We start from the raw sequence: 25,428 nt of genomic DNA on the forward strand, positions 1-25,428 counted from the left end.
AAGTGCTTGCAAGTGTGCCCATTATGTAGTAAAAAAAAATATATATGTATATTTTTTTTCAATAAATGGTACCCATTGTTCTTATTATTTGAGAGAGGTACACCCAAGTTCAGAAATTCTTGAACAAACCAGAGTTAGGCAAGGGAGGGGTGTAGACGTGCAGGCCTCAGGCAAAAAGCATCCTGAGTGTACCAGTCTCAGCAAGGAATGACTGTCCCTGCAAAGCAAAGACTGGATTATCTGAATGTGCAATCTGAAAAGAGTCATGCATTGGGCTTTTCACACACACAGCATTCACTATCGTGTGGCCTTCAGACACTGAGAATAATGTAGTATATATTTTATGTGGCAAATAAATGGATGTCTTTTGTCGGGTATTCATTTTCATCTTAGGCACATAGAAGGCATGTTATTCTAAATTGGTCACATGTTAAATTGTGAACGTGCATTTTGTAAGAATTCTGTAACATTGATCCTAAGAAGGGCTGGAGAGAGAAAATAGTAGAAAGAAGAGCCAGATGTCAATTATTTTATTAAATTCTGAATTTTTATCACACACTTAAGTATTCATATGACTCCAGCTTCACATTCTCATGCCAGTCAGTTTCCATGTGCATATTTTTGCATAGTTGGAGTCAGTGTGTTCGTTCTCTTTCTTGGTCTGCCTTTGCATCTGACCTTGATTCATGTTGCCCTTTTCCTGTTTCCTCACACTCCACGTCCTCCTCCTTGTAATGGCAATAAAATAAGCCCTGCACTGATAAGTGGCCTTTGGTTTAACTTTTCATCCAAATACTGGACATTTGGGTTATTTCCAGTGTTTCACAGCGAGGAACATATTTGCTATAAACATTGTGTCCAGAAAGCTTAGTCAGCAACTTATTAAACACCTTCTGGAATGGGACTCTCTGCCAAGGTCTTTGAAGTGATATCAACTGATTAAATTAAGAGTCCTGAGAACTGGCATTCAGGATTTCCTGAGACAGCACCTTATTCTTTGGCTTATTTTTCTTCCTACATTTAATCAGCAGATATGTATGGAGACCCTATTATGTGCCACAGAGTGTAGCAGGCACTGGTGAGCAAGGTAGAAAAGGTCCCTGACTCCCTCCTGGTGCAGACAGCAACCAGTAGATGTGAGATGAGTGCTGCGGAAGCAGATATGGTCATGGTGGTACTGCCATCCTGTAGGCACGGTGTCCAACCTACTGCCAGGTGGAAAGTGGACCTAGGATATGCAGCAAATGTCTAGAAATGGTACGGTGTAACTACTTTAACTACAGATGACAGGGCTGGGGCAGTCAAAATTGTAGAATATTAAAAAGCAATATAGTTTTTGTTATTTATTAATAAATTAGACCAACAAAGTGATGGCTAGCATTTGAAGCCACATGGCGTAGTGAAAAACACAAGGCCTGTAAATTCACATGGTCCTAGATTTGAATCCTAACTCAGCCACTTGTAGACTTTTGGTTTTAGGAAAAACATTTAATCCTTCTGAACCTCAGTGTCCTTATCTCTAAAATGGGTACAGTATTTTCTGTCCTCTGGGTTGTTTGTATCCCCAGTGCCTGGCTCAGCAGTTGGTGGTTGTCAGAAAGAAAGAAAAAAGGGAGTGATGGGTGGATGGTTGGTTAGATGGATGGATACAGCAAGCACCCTGGATTGAGAAAGACCAAGGACCTCTGTGCTAAATAATAGAGGTACATGTGGAGCAAGTCATATCTGCCCGAATAGCTTGAAGCTTGCTATGCAGATTTTCTCACTTCTAAATTAAAGGAGGAGACCAAACTAAGAAGCCATAAGCCTCTCTTTTCATCCCACATATATCAAGACTATAGCATAACAGAAAAGAAAAGCCGACTGATGGTGGCCCTAAGAAGTAGAAGATAGTTTCTCTATATCTTCAGAAAGTCTGGAGGGGGCAGCTGCTTCTGCCATTTGCCATTAGAGACCTCTGCTGTCTACCTGTGGTCTACCTCTTTGTGGTGTTGAGTTTTTTAAATTTAGACTCGCTTTGTCGTGGCCACAGTTGTCACAGTCCTATGCCTCATGACCGGTTTCACAGTTGAGAACCAAGGAGGCACCTGTCATGCTGCTTCTGGCTTTTACGAGGAAGTAGACCCCTTTCCTAGGATCCTCATGGTGTCTCCCTTCAGGCCTCGTTGGCATGATCGGGGCACGTACCCACCCTTAGACCAGGGCTCCGCTCCAACAAACCCGGGTTCTACCAGCAGGGAAATGTTGAGGACTGTCTCTGGTGGGTGGACTACTGTAGTGTCAGCCGCATTTTCACACAAGTAAACAGGAAGGAAAAAGCAAATGTTAAAGTTCAGAGAATATGGCTGACTCACAAGACTTTGTTATCAGCTTTAAGGGATTTGGGATTTGCAAGCCCTTAGTTGGTGTTTTAAGATTCTGTTGGTTTGAAGCTGAAAAGAAGTGTTTTTGTGGCTGTATGTCTCTTTGTTGCATTTGTGAGAAGTTTTTTTCTCATCTCCTCCTTTTTGGATGACTGAAGAAAAAGGAATAAAAGAGTTCCAATAGAGAGGTATTTCCTGGAGTCAGTGCTGAAAAGCTACAACCCTGACTAATGCCAGAAACCCTCTGCTGAAACTGGCCAAGAACTGTTAACAAAATACTTCCCCAACCAAGCTGAGTGAAGAGGAAAAAATGTAAAACAGTGTTTGAGGGAGGTGGGGGCCTGGGAAGGGGGTTGGCAGTGAAGCTTTGCAGAAGAGTGCAGGAATTTGAGGGTCGTTCAAAATGTCACCAGCATGTGGTTTGTGTTGGCTCTGCCTGTGTTCGGTGTTCAGAGAACAGAGGAAGAGAGGAAGCCACTTGGACAGCCTGAGAGGGCTGCGAAGACTGCAGTGGGATTAAGTCCAGAGTTAAACTACACACACACACACACACACACACACACACAACATTCCAGGAATCCAGATTTGTGGTTTAAAAATAAAAAAAAAAAATCAAAGTTGACTTGGATGAGCAAATGCTTAATAATCAATATGTACCAAGGTCCTTTTTTGGACAAACCACCCAGTAACTTAAATTCCTAACTGATGCAATAGGATTGCATGTCACAGATATCAAAACTTTTAAGCTTTAAAGAAATACTCACACCTGTAAAAATTCACCGAGACTTGCATATGACTTACTGCATGTTACATATTAAGGAGGGAAAAGGGTGGAACTGATGCTCACCAGTGTTCTCGATCTGTGTTATCACTAATGTTAGAATTTGACCAGATCCTTGAACTGTGCGATGTGTGACTTCTTTCTCAAGTATTAATAATTAGAAATTAATACTATCTTGTTTTTATACAAGAATTCCAGAATCTTCTAAAAAGCTCCAGAAAGATTATGCTTTAAGAAAAGGAGAAAAGGCTGGTCCGAAGGTATCGAGTTATCTCGCTTGATTGTTCACAGTCAGTTACAGATTAAACTCCTTATTCTACTTTCCCCCCTCCTCACTACTGCACTTGACTATAAAAAAAAAAAAAAAAGGAGAAAAGATACAACAGACAATTGCCAGTTGACTGAATTCTCTGAAGCTGAGGTTTGCTAAGGGACCAAGTGAAGGGAAGGTGGAATTCATGGAGTCAGATAGTGGTCTCTGTAGGGTGGCATTCACTGCCATGCTGGGAAAATGCCAGAGGGCTGGGAGAACGACTGTCCCCTTGGAGCTGTCACTGCCCACTGAGAGCATCATGATAAATGAGGCTCATTCATGAAGGAAAACACTGCTCTTCTGAAAAGCACCCATATTGGCCAGGCAGCCAGAAAGCCCAAATGTGTTGGAGACTCCTGGCAGTCGGGATCTGTGTTTCCTTCTGGGTCTCCTCTGAGGAGTTTGCTTAACATTCCACAGTGTTTTCTGTGGCGGCCGGGCCCGAGCTGCATGGAACCACACAACAAAAGTAGTGCAGCAAACCACTTGGTGGTGACATCTGAGCCAGCCGTATTCAGAAATAACTGAAAGAAACACTGCCACCACCACAGATAAGGTAGACAGTGTCTCTAATTGTTTCATTCTTCAAGCATTTTTTTAAAGGTAAGAAAGCTTCAAGGCTTTAGTAAGAGGCAACAGACAAGACATGCCAGATGCTTAGTGAAAGTTCGGGTGATGGCCGTGAGTTTTCATACATTGAAACACCTCAGTCGGGTGTTTCAGAGAGGGCAGACATCAGCATCTGTGGGGGAGGCATAAGGACTTTCAAAATCATATATTATCTTATGATTCACTTGAAAAAGTAAAAAGTGAGTATTTATTTTCATAATTCAAACACCAGAAAATTAAGTGCATTTGATATTTCTGGCCAGTCAAGAATATGTATTCATTCAGTAACCAAAAAAAAATTTTTTTTTTTTTTTGTTGAATCCCTAGTCTGTGTCAGGGGTCACCTCTGGTGCTGGGGTGTAACAGCGTCCTTTTCTCATGGCGTTTCCATTCCAGGGAAGGAGAGGGTTAATACTTCCAGAGATAGAAAACAGAGTGCCAGGAAGAGTTAAGCACTATGAAGATAAAGCCAAGCAGGGGAAGGGAAGGGAGAGGAGGGCCTTTCTGAGGAGATAATGCCTGACCCAGCCACCTGAAGGAAGTGAGGCTGTGAGATGCGCAGGCCTGCGCTGTCTGTGAGAAGAAGTTCAAGCAAAAGGAAGATCTGTGTCAAGGCCCTGAGGCAGGGCTTGCTGGGCATATTTGAGGAGAAGTGGGGGTCATCGTGGCTGGACAGAGTGAGCTGGAGCCAGTTCTTGTAGGGCCTGGTTGGCCAAGGGGTCGACTTTAGTGAGTGTGCTAAGCACACCAGGAGGTAAAGTGACTGACTGACGCTCCCTGTTAGAGACTGGGGGCTGGAGAAGGAGCAAGCATGCAGCCCAGATCCACAGGGGCCTGTCTCAGTCACCCAGGTGAGGGAAGCTGCCAGCTTGCACCAGATGGGAGTGGAGATGTGGAGACGTGATTGGATTCAAGAGATATTTCGAAGCTGGTAGGACTGGGAGGATTTGCTAATGGACTGATTAGATTTGGAGTTGGTGAGAAAGGAGCCAAAGGCGAATGAAGATTTGGGCTTGAACAAGGGCATGAATGGTAATGTCCCACTGGCACCATTGATGTCCCCTGGGCCACCCAAGAGGGTAGCAGTGTCGGGGGATGATTAAGAATTTATTTGTGGCCATTTTTAAGTCTGAGATGCCTAATACAGCATCCAAGCGGAGATGTCAAGAAGTCAGTCAGATCACTGAGTCTGGAGTTCAAAGGGAAGGCTGGGACTGGAGACAGAGATTTGAGAGTCATCAGATTTGGGGAAGAGGAGAGAGTTCAGCAAAGCACACTGAGAATACATATCACAGTTTCCCAAGACAACCAGGGAAGGGCGCATCACAATCTGGTTATGGAGGGTGAGGTTTTTATAGTTATCAAAAATGGGTGTGAATTTTGAAAAGTTAACAAAGACTGCATTACACCATCAATATCCACAGTCAATGTAATTGTTGAATTAGGAGAGACGTATGCACAGGAACAAAAGCTAGCTGTGACAGTGGAAGATAAGTAGAACTGAATTTCAGAATTAGCTGTGCCATTACCTTTCCCCCGAGCCACTGTGAACATTTCAGTTATAGATAATTAGATATAAATATGAACATCCAGAGCTTATTTTTCCATTTATTGAAAACCTAGGTTGTGCCAAGTAAAGCACTGATTCTTGTGGGAAGGAAAGCAAATACATAGAAGAATAAAGTGTGGCCCGTGCAGTCAAAGGACCTTACCATCAAGTTGTTTATGCCAATACTCACGCAAGTGAGAAACAGGAGATCCCAGGGAGATGGGTTGAGCGTGTAAGTGGCTAGCTTCACTTAGAACCTTGTCAATGCCCTGAGCTGCCCTCCCAGTGGTATGGTGGGTGACAGATTTTTTTTTTCTTCACTCTGGGGTTTTTTGTTTTGGGTTTTTGTTGTTGTTGTTTTCTGGTGCAGTGATTATATGCTTGTATACCTCCGCAAATGATGGTCAGCAGATTATCTGTAGTACAGAATATATAAAATGGAAAGGTCTACAAGAATGTCTGGCGGAGGGGAGTGCAAACTAATATTACAACAGAGGTAGCAATGGTGGCTTTACCCAGGAAGCAAATGGCAGGTTCAAGAACAGGTAGGTTATGCTGGATGTGCTGGTTTTCTTGAGCGTTGTCTTCTTCCTGTTGAATTGTGGCTTTGAGTGGATCACATTGAACACAGTTGGGGTTTTTTGTTTTTTAATAAGCTATTCATTGCTTGATGACTGAGAAAAAGATGAACAAGTCCTTTAAAATCTCTGTATCTGGGTGGGTGCAGTGGCTCACGCCTGTAATCCTAGCACTCTGGGAGACCACGGCAAGAGGATCACTTGAGCCGAGGAGTTCAAGATCAGCCTGAGCAAGAGAGAGACCCATCTCTACTAAAAATAGAAAAATTAGCTGAGCATGGTGGCACGGGCCTGTAGTCCCAGCTATTCAGGAGGCTGAGGCAGGAGGATCGCTTGAGCCCAGGAGGTTGAGGTTGCAGTGAGTGACGATGATGCCATTGCACTCTAGCCACAACTGAGCGAGACTTTTGTCATTCCTTCATATGTAAATAAATATTTACATATGTAAATAAATAAATAACTTACTCCTTTGATTGGTTTTTTATGACAAAAAGGTTTCAGTGCTCAGCCATGTTTTGATAGTTGTGATTTAAGACTCACCTGTTTACCGGAATCAAATCCCCAGACCCAGGGTGGGATACTTGATAGCACATCTGCCTCATGTCTGTGAACCAAGTCCAAGGCTGGGGAGGCAAGCGCATGGCATCCACACCAGCAGTCTGGCAGAGTGAGGACGAGCCTTTCTGGGTCTTGTTTTTCTGATCCCGGCTCAAGGCAGTGCCCTTTGCTACCTCCTGCTCCTACTGTGCTGCCCGGTGCTGTGCCCCAGACGTACCCTGAACATTTCCGCGGTAACTCTTCCTGTCTCGGTGTCTGACAAAGTTATCATCAAAAAGAGTGATATGATTAGAGAACTAAACCTCATGGCCAAAATGCTTATTTTCAACATATGTCAATATCTCAGTTACCTAGAATGTGCCAATAAAACTGGAATTTTTAGAAGGAAACATAGTTATAACATTATTACCAGTGAAAAATGCTGGTAAATTTTACTTTTTTTTTTTTTTTTTTTTAGTTTTCTGAGGCTAATGAAAGTTTCATTTACTTTTGTTTTAATAGCTTCATTCAAGCACATTTATATTTCGAAGCATTTTTTTCTTTGAACTCTAACCAAAAATGTGTTGGAGATCATTGTTTTTTGTCAGAGAAAGATTCTAAGGGGCTCATATCTTCATCCATTCCTGTCAGGATTCTCGCCAAAGAGCACTGAGCCTGAATGACATTTGCTGAGCTTCCCAGGAGGATGCCTTGTGAATCAGGACTTAATAGTAGGCCCTTGGCACTTATCAATTTGAAGTCTTTCTGCATCTTCTGCTGACTGGAGGCTGATCACCTATTTTACTCATTACCACTGTTGTAAGAAAAAGACTGCTCTTGAAGAGCTTTTGCTTCCTTTATCAGAACTGTGTGCAGCGGCTTAGAGTTCCCGCTGCCTTAGTCAACAGCCCTGTAACAAAAGCATAAGTATAGCCTTTATCTCATCCACAATCCTTATCATTTTCTTTTCTATACTTCTGTATTGCCCAATTTTCCACCATCATTCAGTCTATAAAGATTCATCAGCCACCCTCTGCCTGTCAAATATTGCCATAAAGAGGCCAGGCATGGTGGCGCATGCCTGTAATGCAAGCACTCTGGGAGGCTGAGGCAGGAGGATCACTTGAGCTCAGGAGTTTGAGACCAGCCTGAGCAAGAGCGAGACCCTGTCTCTACTAAAAATAGGAAAAATAAGCCAGGCGTCATGGCATGCACCTGTAGTCCCAGCTATTCAGGAGGCTGAGGCAGGAGGATCACTTGAGCCCAGGAGTTTGAGGTTGCAGTGAGCTAGGCTGATGCCACGGCACTCTACACAGGGCAACAGAGTCTCAAAAAAAAAAAAAAAAACAACCAAAAAGCAAATATTATCATAAAGTAATATCCTATTGTGACTGGTTTTATTGGAAACTATAGTTTCCAGTAGTGTGTTCTTAATGTCTTCTAAACCTTCTTAACTCTGTTGAATAGTAAGAATGCAAGGGTGAGGCATTGTAAGATCCCTACTTAACAAGGATATGTGAAAATATGTTTACTACTCTTTGTGTAAGTAGACTTATAGGAAGACTTTCAATATCAGAGGTTAAAGCTGAAAGACATTTGGTTAACTCTCAGTTAATGACAACAATAAAATTAAATTCAGACCACTCTCCTGGCTATTTGCTGTTAAGTATGCAATGTTTTCACCTTAGCAGGACAGATAGTAACCACTAGGCCCTCAGCTACTCCTTTGCTTAGCAGGTAGTATTCAGAATGAGTTATTACAAATGATATAGGAGCCCCAGAGAAACCCCCAAGCTATTCCAAAGGATTCCATAGTTTAAAGGGTCCAGGTTAGCTTGAGGAGGTAGATCACATTTAACTTTGCACCAGTACCCCTACAAAACCTGGGTCATAAATCCTATTGACCTCTGCGTGTGCTTTATACACTCTGAGTAGTGTATCCAACCATCTCAGCCTCTGTGACACTGAGGGGGTTCCTGGGACATGGGACTTCCAGCTAAAACTGGAAGTTGGTTTCCCTAGTCAGAAGCAGGATCAATTAACAGAAAGGAATATAAATAAATACTGTCTTCTAAAACCAGCAAATTATCTGTAAAATGGAGGTAATCCTGTCTTCCTCGTGGGACTGTGATAAGGCCTGCTCACTGTCCCCATCTGTTGGGTTGAGTAGCGGGCTCTTGGTTTTTCCTTGGAATTGGTACCAGCTTTGACTGATGAGGTTGCTGCCATGGGGCCATCTATCTTCTTGCCCCGTAGGGGTCTGTTACCTAAAAGGGCTTTAGCTGTTCCTTCTGTCATTGCCAGCTCTTTTCTGATATGAGGATGCTAAAGATGCTAGGCCATTTCCATTGGTACTAGGGTTCTCACTGTAGTCACCTGCTTTAGGTTTTGCCTGACTATACAGCCTATTAGTAAGGCCTCTCTCTGATCTGGAACTCTGCCTCAGCTCTTGCAGCCCCCAGGGTGCACAGGGATTCCCTTCCTCTCAAGCCTTTGCACAAGCTGTTCCCTCTTCCTTGCTTACACCTCCCTTCTTTTCTTTCCCAGTTAACCCTGGTCATTCTTCACATTTTATTTTATTTTTTGACTCCCCATTGGGGAATCAAACCCCAGTCTCCCACATGACAGGAGGGGAAACTCAAGGATTCTTTACATTTTAGGTTCAACACTGCTTCCTCCTGGAAGCCTTCCATGATGGTCCCAGCCTGGTATAGGTGCCCCCCACTGTGTTCTCAGAGCTCCTTGTACTTAGTATGAGTAGATTGTTGCCACGAGAGCTAAAGTTCCCTGCTTAGTTGTCTATTTTACTATAGGCTCCTTGAGGAGGACTATATTTTGTTCTCTGGTATACCCCCAGAACCTTCCACATCGCTAGACACATAGTAGGTCAGAGAAGCACATAAGGAGCAGGATGGTAGAAAAGCCAACCAGCTACAAACCCCCTTCACTTATGGTTTGCTTTGGCCTTGCTCTGTGGCCTTGCTCTGTGGGTGTCTGTCACTGTCCTTCCAGCTCTCCTAGGGAGAAACATATTCACGCTAGATCATTCTCAAAAGAGCCACATCCTCTCCATCCAGGGACCACCATCCAATTTAGTTATGTCTTACTTAAGGCACTGAGCATGTTATAAAAATACCCACAAAATAGCCAACCCATATTGCCAAGGATTATGTAAATATCAGTGGGGAGACATAGAATCTGAGAGGATTATGTAGAGTAGGATATACGATTTTACGCTTATTTGTATATACATGGAATAAAAATATTTCTACTGTGACAAGTATTTCAATAAAATGTGAAAAATCTTCCCCTCAGTTCTGAAGATCTGATGACTCACAGGACTCACTGTAGTGAGTTGTGAATTTTGGGTGTTTTCATTTTGTAATTTGATACGGATTATTTATCTTCCTAGTTAACATTAATCATTTCCTGTAAATTTTCCTGATATTAGGAAACAGATGTCCCACATTTTTATCTGAGTCTTTCCCAAATGCTGACCAAGACTTCAGGGCTTGTGTGTGTGTGTGTGTGTGTGTGTGTGTGTGTGTGTGTGTGTGTGTCTGTGTGTGTGTGTGTGTGTGTGTGTGTACACAGTGAATTTTTGAGGAATGAGTTATATCAGAATTTGCAAATAAAAGCATTACAGATATATCTACAGAATTATACAGATTTGTTCAAGGTTGGAAACATTTTTGGACATTCTGTTTAATGTAGTTTAGTATTGTTTAGCTAATGCAGACTTCTGGCTTAAGAATGTGTTAGAACTGTCTCATGAAAGTATACTTGGCAAGATACGGAGTGGTGCAGCAAAGAGTACACAGTCAGTACAACCTGTACTTTAATGCTCTTATTTTAACAAAACTGTGCTTTTTTGTTTTGTTTTGGTTTTTTTTACTGTTGTCTCTTAACTATGTAAAATTCTTCCCCCATCTCTCTGTACAACATTGAATGAGTGCTCCTCTGTACAGAGCAGGGTGCCAGGCAATTTAGGAGATATAAATAAAGTGGATCCTTGGGACCTTACCATCCGGTATAAGAAGTGCAACATATTCTGAAATACCTGTAATAAAAGTAGAAAGTGGAAAAAGTTGTAGAAATTCAGAGAAAAGAGTGGTTTCATCAAGCCAAAGAATGAGGATACAGTTGGAGGAAGAAGTGGTATTCATGCCAGATAAAATAATAATAATAAAACAAAACTTAATTTAGGTCTAAGTTATTTAAATTATCTTGCCACATAAAAAACTGCGTAAGGATGGTGCCTTATGTAAGCCATTGTTTTGATGGATTTGCTAAAATAATATTAAAATAATAATGTTTCTTGGGAGCCTCCACTGCAGCAGACATGGTTCTCTGATGCTCTATGTAAAGGCTTTCTAATAGGAAATGATATAGAATTGGTGCTCTGAATAATAATCCATTGTGCACAAAATATACCTCTTCATTTTTACCTCACAAGCTTCCTTTCACAAGGGGTCCCAGGGTTCAGAGAAAGAGGGACTCAGAGTCTGGTTGTGGCTAACTCCAGGATTCAGTGACCCTGTCTTAATCACCTGTCCTGTCTGGATCTGTTTTCTCATTGTTATACTCCCCAACTCACAAAGTTGCTACAAAGATCAACGTGGACATAAATGGACTTTGAAAAGCTATCAGAAGCCAAACATTTTGCCAAGAAGCAATGTCATAGCTCATGAGGTTTATACAAAATATGGCTGTTGCATATTATTTATTAAATGCTATATAAATGAAAAGATAATTCTCTTAAAATTGCAAAAGTTTTAGGAATCTATTTGTAGCAAACATTAACTGTTGATTATCATGCACTATAAAGAACCCATTCAAATTCATAAGAAAAATGTCAAGATCCTTGTACATGAATGGCCAAAGAATATAAACTTATTATTTTTCAAAGTGACAGACCATTAATAAATGTGAAAAAATGTTCATCCTCCTAGTTATCTTAGAAATGCAAAGTAAAATAGCATTAAGAATACTATTTTATGTATAAAATATCAAGATCTCAGAACCGTCCATTATTTTGTTGGTGGTATTATTGTATGTTAGTAAAAACCTCTTTAAAAGCAAAAAAATCAGTAATTCTGTTAGGAATTTAAGGAAGCTAGAGAAATAAGATAAAGGAATGAGAAAACTAAGGCATGAAGATGTCCAATGTAATCATATTTATAATAATAAAAACTGGTAGGCTTCATCCCAGAGATGCAGGGGTGGTTCAACATACGAAAATCTATAAATGTAATTTACCACATAAATAGAAGCAAAAATAAAGACCATATGATCCTCTCAATAGATGCAGAAAAAGCATTTGACAAAATTCAACACCCTTTTATGATAAGAACGCTTAATAAAATAGGCATAAACGGGACCTACCTAAAAATGATACAAGCCATATATGACAAACCCACAGCCAACATCATACTGAATGGGGAAAAATTGAAAGCATTCCCACTCAGAACTGGAACCAGATAAGGCTGCCCACTGTCCCCATTACTTTTCAACATAGTATTGGAAGTCCTTGCGAGAGCTATCAGGCAAGAGAGCAGAATCAAGGGTGTCCAAATAGGGACAGAAGAGATCAAACTCTCACTCTTCGCTGATGATATGATGTTGTATCTGGAAAACCCCAAGGACTCAACCAAGAGACTCCTGGAATTAATTAATGAATTCAGTAAAGTCTCAAGTTACAAAATCAGTACACACAAATCAGAGGGATTCATATATGCCAATAACATTCAATCGGAGAACCAAATTAAGGACTCAATACCCTTCAAAATAGCAACAAAGAAAATAAAATATCTAGGAATATATTTAACTAAAGAGGTAAAGGACCTCTATAGAGAGAACTATGAAACACTGAGGAAGGAAATTGCAGAACACGTAAATAGGTGGAAAACCATACCATGCTCGTGGATTGGAAGAATCAACATTGTTAAAATGTCTATACTACCCAAAGTAATCTACAGATTCAATGCAATCCCTATTAAATTACCAACATCATTTTTCACAGATTTAGAAAAAATAATTATACACTTTGGAATCAGAGAAGACCCCGTATACCAAAAGCAATTTTAAGCAATAGAAACAAAATGGGAGGTATTAATTTGCCAGACTTCAAACTATACTACAAAGCTGTGGTTCTTAAAACTGCCTGGTATTGGCACAAGTGCAGGGATACAGACCAGTGGAACAGAACAGAAAATCCAAATATAAAACCATCCTCATATAGCCATCTAATCTTTGACAAAATAGACAAAAACATACTCTAGGGACAAGAATCCCTATTCAATAAATGGTGCTGGGAAAACTGGATAGCCACATGTAGAAGACTGAAACAGGACCCACAGATTTCACCTCTCACAAAAATCAAATCACAGTAGATAACAGATTTAAACCTTAAATGGGAAACGATTAGAATTCTAGAAGAAAATGTAGGAAAGACTCTTACAGACATTGGTCTAGGCAAAGAATTTATGAAGAAAACCCCTAAGGCAATCATAGCAACAACGAAAATAAACGAATGGGACCTGATTAAATTAAAAAGCTTCTGCACAGCCAAAGAAACAGTCACGAAAATAAACAGACAGCCTACAGAATGGGAAAAAATTTTTGCATACTACACATCAGATAAAGGACTGATAACAAGAATCTATTTAGAACTCAGGAAAATCAGCAAGAAAAAATCAAACAACCCTATCAAAAAGTGGGCAAATGACATGAATAGAAATTTTTCAAAAGAAGATATAAGAATGGCTAACAAACATAGGAAAAAATGCTCAACATCCCTAATCATCAGGGAAATGCAAATCAAAACCACAATGAGATACCACTTAACTCCGGTGAGAATGGCCTTTATCAAAAAATCCCAAAACAACACATGTTGGCGTGGATGCGGAGAGACAGGAACACTCATACACTACTGGTGGGACTGCAAACTAGTGCAACCCCTGTGGAAAGCATTATGGAGATACCTTAAACAGATTCAAGTAGACCTAGCATTCGATCCAGCAATCCCATTATTGGGCATATACCCAGAAGAACAAAAGTCATTCTATAACAAAGACACCTGTACCCGAATGTTTATAGCAGCACAATTCACAATCGCAAAGATGTGGAAACAACCCAAATGCCCATCAATCCACGAATGGATTAGTATACTGTGGTATATGTATACCATGGAGTATTACTCAGCTATAAGAAATAATGGTGATACGACATCTCTTTGGTTCTCCTGGAGAGAGCTGGAACCCATTATATTAAGTGAAGTATCCAAAGAATGGAAAACCAAGCATCACATGTACTCACCAGAAAACTGGTTTCCCTGATCATCACCTAAATGTACATCGGGGAAGGATACCAATTGGATATCAGACTGAGACTGGGGGTGGGGGGGTGGGGGGGGTGGATGTATGCATACATGATGAGTGCGTTGTGCACCGTCTGGGGAATGGTCATGCTTGAAGGTGCTGACTCGGGGAGGTGGGGGTGGGGGGAGGGGATGGAGGTATGACTACAAGGTGAGTGCCAGGCGCACTGTCTGGAGAATGGACACGCCTGAGGCTCTGACTCAGGGGAATGGGCGGGACATGGACAATGTATATAACCTGAGCTTTTGTACCCCCATGAAGAGCTGAAAAAAAAAAAAAAAACCTGGTAGTAACTTAAATATCCAGCATTAGGGGAGTTATTTAGTAGAAATAAGAAAATATTTAAAATTTAAGGTGAAATTTTAAAAGATGTAATAGCCACCAATCATAGAGGTTTTCCTAGTGGCACTGTGCTAATGTTTTCCCTTTTTATCCTTACAGCAACTGTATGCAAAAGGCATTATTAGTCCTGTTTTGCACTTAAGGAAATTGAGGTTTAGAAATAAATTGTCCAAGGACTTGCATCCCATTAGTTGAGGATGTGGGGTTCAAACCTAGATCTGTCCAACTCCAAGGACTTTATCAAATTTAATACCAGTGGCATGTAAACTACAGCCATAGTCATATAAAAACACATATGTCTATCCAGGGTAATAGGCAACAATAAATAGCAGCACTAGGATGGTGTGAATGTGGGGAAATTCCAGAGACACCTGCTATCCTTTTAAAAGTGCTATTGTCCTTTCATTAGAAAAATGTTGGGAAAAATATGTTGAGTGTAACGTTTCCATTTATTGTTCACTCTGACTTTTTAATATATTCTCTTAAGGTCTGACAAAATAGGAATCTAAGTGTATTTTTTAAATTTCACACTGGCTTTGGTATTATCGGAATATTTTCCCCCAGCTTATCTGCAAATTAGTTGAGAACATATACCACCAGCTCCTAAATGAAAAAGAAAATTTTAAGTCTCCAGAAGCTTTCTGTGGATTAGGATAGTGACCAGGTAGAAGAGTCTCTCCTGATGAACAGCCCAGACCAGCTCTTCCAGCCAGGAGCCAGCGCCAAGGTGGAGATAATGGGGTGGTACCATTTGATGAAAGTAGGCCAGTGCACCCTCTTGGGGTGTGCCATTCCCTAGGACGAAAGCCCTTGCACAATGGGGCAAAATGTCTGCATTTTGCTTCCTACTCTCTTTTACCTTTGGAGCTCAAGACTTAATATGTGATCCTTTGATACATAAAGCATTACTTTATAACACTTGTGGCCCTGTCAGCATCTAATAACAGACAAATTTCACTGTGATGGACTTAAAGCATCTTTCAACTTTGCCTCACCTTTGTGGAGCATTTACCTTTTATCCATACAATAGGGCCCTTTATGTGTGTCAAAGGCCCTTTTACATCTGATTTGCTATTTGAGATAACATCACGATTACAATTTGCAGGTGAAAACATAATAGTACCTGTGCCGTTCCATGCAGAAGCTGTCTCTGTGACTACTTGACCACTTGGATTGTGGCTCATGCAGCTGGGGAAGTGAGTTTCTAATTGTATCTCATTTAAATTTACAGACTCACATGTGCCAGTGGCTACTGTATTAGAAAGCGTAGTTCTAGACTTCTTAATACTTTCTTGACATCAACCCTTGGATGTCTCAGAGTTAACCGGTCAAATCATAATTTTTGATTTTCTTCCTCTCTCTACCTGTTTCTCCCTCTGAATAAATGAAGCCATCATTGACCCAGATGCTTGAGGGAAAACCTTGGCTTCTTCCCCCACATCCATGCCATCAGCAAGTCCTAGTTGTTTTACCTCTGGAACCTCTACTGAATCCACTTCTCTCCATCTTCCCTGTTACTGCCCTAGGCTAAGGTACCATATCCTACCTAAGAGTCGAAGGGACCCGTAACTGGTCACCATTTATCTGCTGTTACCTCTTTGAGACTGTTTCATACATCTGCCAAAGAGACCTTGTTAAACTCTTCATTAAGTGACATCACTACCTGTTTGTGTGAAAAAATTGGTAGAACTTGTCATTGTTTTGAAATGACCGTATTTACTTCTTTATAATATTTGTATTTATTTGCTGGCCCCCACCTTACATGTAAGGGCCTCAAGTCAGGAACTTTGTTCACCTCATTCATTGCTGTATCTCTAGCACCTACAGCCATACCCAGAACATAATTGACAATCAGTAAACCTCTCAGTGGTAACTAACTTAATGTGATTGTTTATTATTTTTATGGATGAGTAAAAATACATACAGATTTACAGTTTGGTTGTTAATACCATGATGCTGACGTTCATGTATATGGGAGGATGGTGGTTTCTTTTACACGCGGGATGCAGTCTAAAGGGTGGATGTCATGGCTGATTGCATTTATCTGTGAGGGGGGAGGTGGGGCCACAGTCCTGATACAACCTCTGACGGAGCTAGAGAGAGCACCTTCTCTCCCTAGAGGTCTGTGTACGTCCCAGATCTTGAAACTTTTGTCTTTCACGTTGTTAGAGAAAGAGGAGAGTGTCTTCCCACAAGGTTACTTTTTATAGCCATGTAACTCCCCTAAACTCCAAGGAGAGTTTAGAGAATAAGGGAAAGAAACTTATTATGAGACTCCATGGTAGAAACGTCCAAGCCATGTCCAGACAGCCAAAGGAGATTTTTCAACATGTGTCTTTTCTGTCATTCCTTTATAATGGCCAGACAAGGCCATTGGTGTGTTATTACTTAGATCCACGCGCAAAGTAAAATGAAGCTGATGAACTTCTCAGAGATATGATCAAGTCTGCAAAGCTCTGAGTTGCCTCTGATCCCTCGGAAACTGAACAAGTCTAGAAAGCGGTCATCTCCTTGGTACTGGTTAGATTTAAAAAGTGAAGTTAAAGCTTGCTTTTTAAAGTGCATGTTTGCTCTTTATCCTGGTGTGTTTTTATCAAGTTCGAGTTTATAGCCTTGTTTCCTATCCTTCCAGTGCTACTCTAGCATTTTCCTTTGTGTGCCTTTATTGAGCATCTACTATATACTAAACACCTCACTAAGTCCTGAAGAGACAAAGATGAGTTAGACACATTCTCAGCTTTCAGGGATTCTGCAAACAAGTGGGCAGAGAAACCAGTAAATGGAAATCTGAAATATGGGAGCTACTTGAGATAACAAAGGGAAGAACAAAGGCAGTGAGAGTAGAGGCCAGTGGACCCCAGCTGGAGGCAGGCATGGAGTAGCTGTTAAGAGTGCAGGCTCTGGAACCAGGTTGTCTGGGCCCACAATCTGGCTCTGTCACGTAAAAGCCATGTGACCTCAGGCTACTGACTTAACCTCTATGCCTCAGTTTGCTCACCTGCTAAATGGGATAATAAAAGAATCTACCTCATAGGATTACTAAAAGGATTTTGTAAAGTACTTGAACAGTGCCTGGCACATAGCTCCATAAAATCTAGCTTTTATTATTACCAGTAATATAGTCATGCCCCATATAACAACGTTTCAGTCAACGATGGATCACATATACAACAGTGGTCCCAGAAGATTATAATACCATATTCTTACTGTACGTTTTCTATGTTTGGCTATGCTTAGATACACAAATACTTACCATTTTGTTACAATTGCCTGAAGTATTCAGTACAGTAACATTCTGTACAGGTTTGTAACCTAGGAGCAATAGGCTATACCATAGAGCCTAGGCGTGTAGTAGGCTGCACCATCCAGGTTTGTGTAAGTGCACTCTATAATGTTCACACAATGACGAAATTGCCTAACGAAACATTTCTCAGAATGTATCCCCAGCATCAAGAGACGCATGACCGCAGTAGTACATAACTGTCATTGAATTGAATGAATACTGCTTTGCTACTGTTACTGCAGAGGCATTGTTGCAAAGTTCCCAGAGGTAGCGACTTTTGCACTGAGACGTGAAGGCAGGCTGAGGCTATAAAGGACATGTTTGGCAGAAAGAACAGAATCTACGAAGGCACAGAGAAGTGTGAGAGGAGGGGGCATTTCAGGACCTGTCAGTGAGATGCCTGAGGGAGAGTGTCCGGAGTGGGGACTGGGCTGAGGAGCTTGGACTGGATTCTAAAGCCTAGAGGAAGCGACGGAAGGATTTTCAACAGGTTCAGGGCTCACCGTGGGAGACTGGGTTGCAGCGCCCCACAGTGGCCTCAGCCCGCAGTGTCGCTGCCCAGCCTCCTTCCCCGTGATTTAAGTAGAAAGCTGACATGGGTGGACCTGATTTTGCTCACTGGGTGTGATTTCTTTGGAGCCCGTGGATTAATAAAGTGAAAGTATATGTTTTCTTGATTCTTTTCTCCGTGATTTCTTTCTCTCTAACTCCCTACCCCTGCTGAGACAGATGCAGGGATATCTATTTTACAGACCCTACTGAGAGTCTGATGAAAGCCGTAGGCCCTTCCCTCGGAAAAACCACGAAGACAAGGTTTTCCATAGACCCCACGCTGACCTCCCCCTCCGCCCCACATTGGTCATGCGGACAGGCCCTCAGACCCAGTGCAGTCTTTCCGACCCAGGCCTGCTTGTGGGTTTCGTGCTCCCATCTCAAATTGTTTTTAATTTAATTTGCTAGTGCCTCCAATAACTCTTCCATCTGCCATCACTGTTATTATCTAACCATGTCATCATGAGAGCAGACTTGGATCATTTGATGGCTATAATTAAAACTGAAAGTAATTATCTTATTTTGAGCTGTTCAAATTTAATTGAGAGGATAGTGGCTAAGAGCGTGGGCTCTAGAGGCAGACGGCTTGGATGGATTCGAATCCCAGTTCTGTCACTGTCTTACAGCCTGAGGAAAGTGATGTGACCTCTCTGTGCCTCAGTTGCCTCATCACAAAATGAAAATGGTGATATACTTACCTCATAGAGTCCTCGTGAGGATCAATTGAGGTGACATAGGGACATGGGGACATGCCTACAACAGTTCCTGGCACATAGTAAGTGCTATTTATGATTTCTATTTAAATGACATCATGAAATGGGGTAATGGTGGATTACTGGGAGAAGATAAATACGTAAAGAAAATCTCCATGTGTATTTGGCTCCATAGGTAAATAAAATCTCCATATGCTTTGGATCCTTGCCAGTACCTGAAGGCCAAGAATAGATTCCCTAGACCTGTGCTGTCTAGTGTGGTAGCCACTAGCCATGTGTGGCTTTTGACTACTTGAAATGTGGCTAGCTCGAGTTGAGATGCCCTGAATCTGGAAGCTTTAGTATGAGAAAAAAGTAAAATATCACGTTAATAATTTTTATATTGATTACATGTTGAAATAATATTCTGCATAAATTAGGTTAGATTAAATATATTATTAAAATTAATTTTATCTGTTTCTTTTGCTTTTTAAATGTGGCTACTAGAACACTGAATTTTTTAATTTTTTAAAAAAGTTTTTCCCATTTATTTTTTATTTGTGTATATTCATGGAGTACAAGTGCAATTTTGCTACATTGATACATTGCATTGTAGTGAAGTCAGGGCCTTCAATGCATCATCACTGAAGCAACACACATGGTACCCACCGAGCAACCTCCCCTCATCCACCATCCTCCAACTCCCCCACCTCTCTAAGTCTCCATTGTCCATCACTCCACACTCTGCTTCTGTGTGTACATATTATTTAGTGTCCGCTTATAAGTGAGGCCATGCAGTATTTGTCTGTGTCTGAGTTGTTTTACTTAAGATAGTAGCTTTCAGTTCCAGTCATGTTGCTGCAAAAACAACATTATTTCATTCTTTTTTGTGGCTGAATAGTATTCCCTTGTACATCTATACCACATTTTCTTTATCCATTCATCTGTTGATGGACATTTAGGTCGATTCCATATCTTTGCTGTTGTGAAAAATACTTTAATAAATGTAAAGTACAGGTATCTTTTATATGTATTGATTTATTTTCGTTTAGATAGATACCCAGAAGTAGGATTGCTGGATCGTATGGTAGTTCTATTTTTAGTTCTTTGAGAAATCTCCATACTGTTTTCCATAGAGGTTGCCCTAATTTACATTCGCACCAATGGTGTGTAAGAGTTCCTTTTTCTGTGTATCTTCACCAACATCTGTTTTTTTTTTTTCTTTTTAGTAAATAGCCATTCTTATTGGTGTAAGATGATATCTCGTTGCGGTTTAATTTGCATTTCTCTGATGATTAGTGAGGTTGAACATTTTTTCATATGCTTCTTGGCCATTTGTTAGTCTTCTTTTGAAAAATGTTTGTGTCCTTAGTCCACTTTTTAATGGGGTTAATTGATTTTTTGTTGTTGTTATTGAGTTTCTTGTAAATTCTGGATATTAGTCCCCTGTCAGATGTATAGTTTGCAAATATTTTCTCCCATTCTGCAGGTTGTTCACTCTGTTGATTATTTCTTTTACTGTGCAAAAGCTTTGTATTTAAGTAAGACCCATTTGTTTATTTTTGGTTTTGTTGCCCGTGCTTTTGAGGTCTTAGTCATGAATTCTTTGCCTAGACCAATGTCCAGAAGAGTTTCCCAGAGGTTTTCTTCTAATAGTTTTATAGGTTCAGGTCTGACATTCAAATCTTTAATTTATCTTGTTGATTTTTTATGTATGGTAAGAGATGGGGGTCCAGTTTTATTCTTCTGCCTATGGCAGTCCAGTTTTCCTAGAACCGTTAATTGAAAAGGATATCCCTTCCCCAGTGTATGTTCTTGTCAACTTTTTGTCAAAGATCAGTTGGCTGTATGTAGCTTTATTTCTGGGTTCTCTGTTCTGTTCCATTGATCTATATGTCTATTTTTATACCAGTACCATGCTATTTTGGTTACTGTAGCCTTGTATCATAATTTGAAGTCAGGTAATATGATGCCTCCAGCTTTATTCTTTTTGCTCAAGATTGCTTTAGCTGTTGAGGCTCTTTTTTGGTCCCATTATAGAACATTTAATATTATGTATGTGGCTTGCATTGTATTTCTATTGAACGGCACTACCTTAGGCTTACCATTATCAACAATACAAAAATCTATGGCTATTTACATGATCTGGTGGCCTCTATCAGAAAGCCTTGTCTGCCCATCCTAGTCCCCTTCAAATTATGCTGCACCACTAGCTTTTTAATTGGTTCCTTAGAGGAAACCATGGCTTAGTCCTAAAAGAAGGGGTTTAAGGGACCAAGGCAAGAGCAACAACTAGAGAGACTTCTCGTGACTTGGAGGGATTTGGACAAAAACACTACCATTTATAGTTATACTGGCCTCAGACTTTCAGCACTCCCTGAAGTAGATGAGAGAATGCTCTCTATTCAGGAAGTTGAAATATGTAGGCAAAAAATGCTCCCAATTCCATCAGGAGCCAGAAAAAGCTTTGTTAATCTTTAACCAAAAAAATAAATGCTCAACATTATGGCAGTCACTTGGGATCAAAAGCACACCCTTTCCAAATGTGATTTACTTATGGAATGTTTGTTTAATTCTATTTCAGATTCACTCCATCACTTAAAACCTGAAAACATTGGACCATACAGTCTTACTGGTAAGTTCTTTATTTTTTAAACAAAGTGACTGTTTGACATTATTTTTGAAATGATGTTCACACTTCTCAGTTAGATGCATCCCCCCTACCAGTACTATGATTAGATGGCTGCTTCTTTGCACATTTTTGGTCTTCAAAACAAATTTATGATGTTTCCATGCCTTTAAAAAAAAACAGAGTAACCCATGTTCTTTTGCTAAGACCATGGGCAGGAAAAAGATCCATGATTACATGCCAAATACTATTAAAATAAAAGCTTTTTTTTGGTAATGAAACTATTTCCAGGCCCCTGTTGATGGTCTGCTTATTTCAGGCAGTATCCAAAACAACAGAGTGTTACTTCAGCCAAGGAATTCAGACAGTCCCTTGCAGTGTGTTGTAATGAAAATTGGCTCACAGCTGCAACATATAACATATTGGGGCTCTACTGTTTCTTATCGCTCTATTTTTTCTCTCATTTCCCATCTCACCGAAATATGGTTGTTGTGAGTTAACAGTTCTGCAGTGGTGGAAAACTTACTTAAGAGCTAGAAGGGGAATATACTTCTTAAGGGAAAAAGCTTCTAGGGCTTCAGGCGGCATCACTCTGTGATATTGTGGATATACTGTTATTTGCAGTGTATTATTAGTTAGCTTTTGCTGCATGACAAACCACCCCAAAATGTATTGCCAGTACTTTGAGGCAAAGTTTACTGGCTCAAAATAACCATCATTTATTTATCTCACAGTTCTGTGGGTTAGTGATTTGAGCTGGGCTCAGCTGCATGATTCTTCTGGTTTTAGCTGGGACTATTCACGTTTCTGTAGGCAGCTGCAGGTCTAGGTCAGCTAGGCTTTGTTTCTGTGGGTCACCTGGCTGTTGGCTGAAGTGATAACAGGGACTATGCCATGTGTCTCATCATCCTGCAGGTTGCCCTGAGTTTGTTCACATGGTGACTGGGCAGGGTACCAAGAGAGAGCAGAAGCATCTTGAGGTCGAGGCTCAGAACTTGACTAGCACAACATTGCTTCCACTTCGTTCTGTTAGTTAAAGCAAGCTCCGTGCCTAGCCTGGATTCAGGAAGTATAGATAGAGATTCTACCTCTTGCTGAGAGGAGTTGCAGAATCACACTGCAAGGAGCATGGATACAGGAAGGAGAAGAATTGTAGCCATGTTTTGCAATCTACGATAGCATTTACGGGTCACATAAAAACAGCTATGCTGAGATGAGAAGAGTGTGGAGAGTGAGAGGACTCAAAATAGACTTCTTCCTGTGGCTCATCCTCTTGCCACATTCTGACTGCCAGCACCTTAGAATCCTAGTCTTTCCCCTGTCGTCTGGCATCTCAATCAGTTCGGCAGATTCCTAGGTGGTCTGGCCAATACCAGGTTTTTTACCCTCCAGCCCTCCCTTCATTCTCCACAGCACCACCACATTAGTCGTCCTTCACTTCATCTTTCAGAAAGTTAACTCCTCTGCTCAAAAGCCATCTGTGCCTCCCTCCGTGCCACCCAGCACACCAGCCTGGGCTCCTCTGTCTGGCTTCTCCATCCGGCCTCATCCTCTCTTGCTCAACTCCCACTCTTCCCTTTATTTTTGCCAATCTATTCAGCATCTGTCTTGAGGATATCTTTCTGCTTACCCCTTTTCTCACCCCTTCTCTACCTGGAAATCCTGCCCATTTTGCAAAGCCCGGTGGAATTTTCCCTTCTCTGCGACTTGGCCTTCCTGCCTACCCTTGCCATCTGTGATCTCACCCACTCTGACCACCTTCAGAGCCAAGCAGAGTGAGTCTTTGGCTCACTCTTCTTTCACCTTGGCTGGTCTTACTTCCTTAGTTGCTTTGTTAGCTCTTTGAGAGCCGAAGGCTACACAGGCCTTCCTCGTAGCCGTTAGCACAGGGCTGGGAGTACAGCAGGTACTTAGTCAACTAGGAAACAAAACAGCACAGGCACTGCACACGCTCACCCGCCAGCAGCTCCTCAGAATCAGACGGGGCACCTGTTAAAATACACACTCACACAGTCCCTTCCACTGGGCCATCCACATTCATTAGGTCTGGGTGGTCCCCAGGAATCTTAGAGCACTCAGATGATAATGCGATCGCTCTGCAGTTGGCAACCATTTGTTATGGCGAGAACAAGAACTTTATACAAGACCTGGGTTTGAGCCTAGCTCTGAACCCAGCTCTGGAACCTTACAAGCTCAGTCTTTCTGAGCTTCAGTTTTCCCATCTGTAACATGGGAATAACATTTAACTCAAGGATTGCTGGGAAGATCAGAAAGGATAATATATGTAAAAGTGCTTTAAAAACCATAAAATGTAATGAAAATGCATTAATTGATTGTGGATCTCCAGCTAGCCACTCTTCTAAAAAGGGTAGTCACCTATGTGGTGATGGGAGAGGAAGAGGCAGTGAGTAGAGTGGTGGTAGAGGTGGAAATAATAATAAAAGCAACAATAGTAAAAATCAGTGTCTACTATTTTTTGGGTGCTAACTATGTGCCGGGATGTGCTGTTTTACATAGAATTATTTGAGATTAGGGGAGATTCCTCTGTTCAATTGCATTTGTATCATTTTTGTAATGTTAGTATATTCCACCATTAGTGAATTATTCTGGTGATTTTTTTTTTTTTCCTCTTCAAAATACCCCACGGGTGAGAGCCTGTGTGTTTGCTAGCGGGTCCCACAGTCTTGCCTCTGAGCTTCTGAGCAGTCGGTACCAGAAGGAAATTGCGCTCCGTTAACAACTCACAGTGGCCAGGAGATAAAAGCACACTAGTTACTCAGAAGCAGCGAGGTTAATCATGGTCAAGACTTAGAGACACTCCTCCAGAGTGCTCATAAAGAGGATGCCAAACAGGGTGGCAAACAGCACCCCTATCGTGAGTAGAATAATGAAGACTGCCCTCAGTGTAGGTGAATGATGTAACATTCGAGTGCAGTCCAAGAAAAGCCCTTCCGGTCCAGATGTGCATTTCTCTGTTGGCTTTGCTTAATTCAGGGATAAAATTTAATGGTTTCAGCTGGAATAACAAATACTCATATTCATATTCCCCCCTCTCCTGCCTACCTCATGATGGATTTCACAGACTACCACTGCAGTCTTGATGCTGAGCTTGACATTTTAGTTGTGGACCAGATTTGGCACTTGCATTGAAATCTGCTTACCAAAGGATAGGAAGCAACTTGCCGACAGTGCCATGTGAATATTGTTTCTCTCCATTCTACCCTGTGACTCAGTCTGTGGAGTACCTTTTCAATACACAGGATTTGCATCGATCCTGCGTGGTCCTCTTCCCTTGCTCCACGCACCTCTCCTTCTGTTCTGAGCCCCGCGGCTCTAGGTCCTTTATCATACTGGAGTGTTCAGTAGGTTTTCGGGAAAGTTTGAGAGGCTCATGACACTTCACTCCAAGTATTTTTTTAATGGTAGCAAACTATAAACTGGGCTACTGTGGTCCACCTCTGGGTCTCTCTTCTTCCAATCAAGAGGTAGTGTCTGATGGATGGCAGCACTGGGAAGATGAACTGCTGGTGCAGAGGGTGATACAGGGGTAATGTTTCTGAAGGAATGTCATAGGAAGAAAAAATTTTAATTTAGTTAAGATCACTGTAAGAGAGGAACCCAGAATTCCACAAGGACTACCCATGAAGGGGAATTTCCTTTCAGGCTTTATTTTTCTTTAGATAAGATTTATTATTAATAGTTAGACTTATGTTGGTTGCAAGCAAAAGAAATCCAACTTAAACAAGTTTCTTGACTTACATGACTAAGAGATCCATGCTAGTATATCCAGGAGTTCAGAAGAAATCATCAGACCATTGTCT

General features: G+C 41.2%; 1 protein-coding gene across 1 annotated transcript in view; it reads left to right on the forward strand.

The window, feature by feature from the left end:
• Positions 1 to 25,428, forward strand: part of GNG12 (G protein subunit gamma 12) — a 131,832-nt gene that overhangs the window by 36,960 nt on the left and 69,444 nt on the right. Inside the window, exon 2 of the mRNA XM_045547784.1 lies at positions 21,563 to 21,613. The gene's annotated coding sequence lies outside the window, so the exon portion shown is untranslated. The remainder of the gene's footprint in view (positions 1 to 21,562; positions 21,614 to 25,428) is intronic.

Source organism: Lemur catta, chromosome 3 (genome assembly GCF_020740605.2).
Source record: "Lemur catta isolate mLemCat1 chromosome 3, mLemCat1.pri, whole genome shotgun sequence".
In the NCBI taxonomy this organism is placed as follows: Eukaryota; Metazoa; Chordata; class Mammalia; order Primates; family Lemuridae; genus Lemur; species Lemur catta.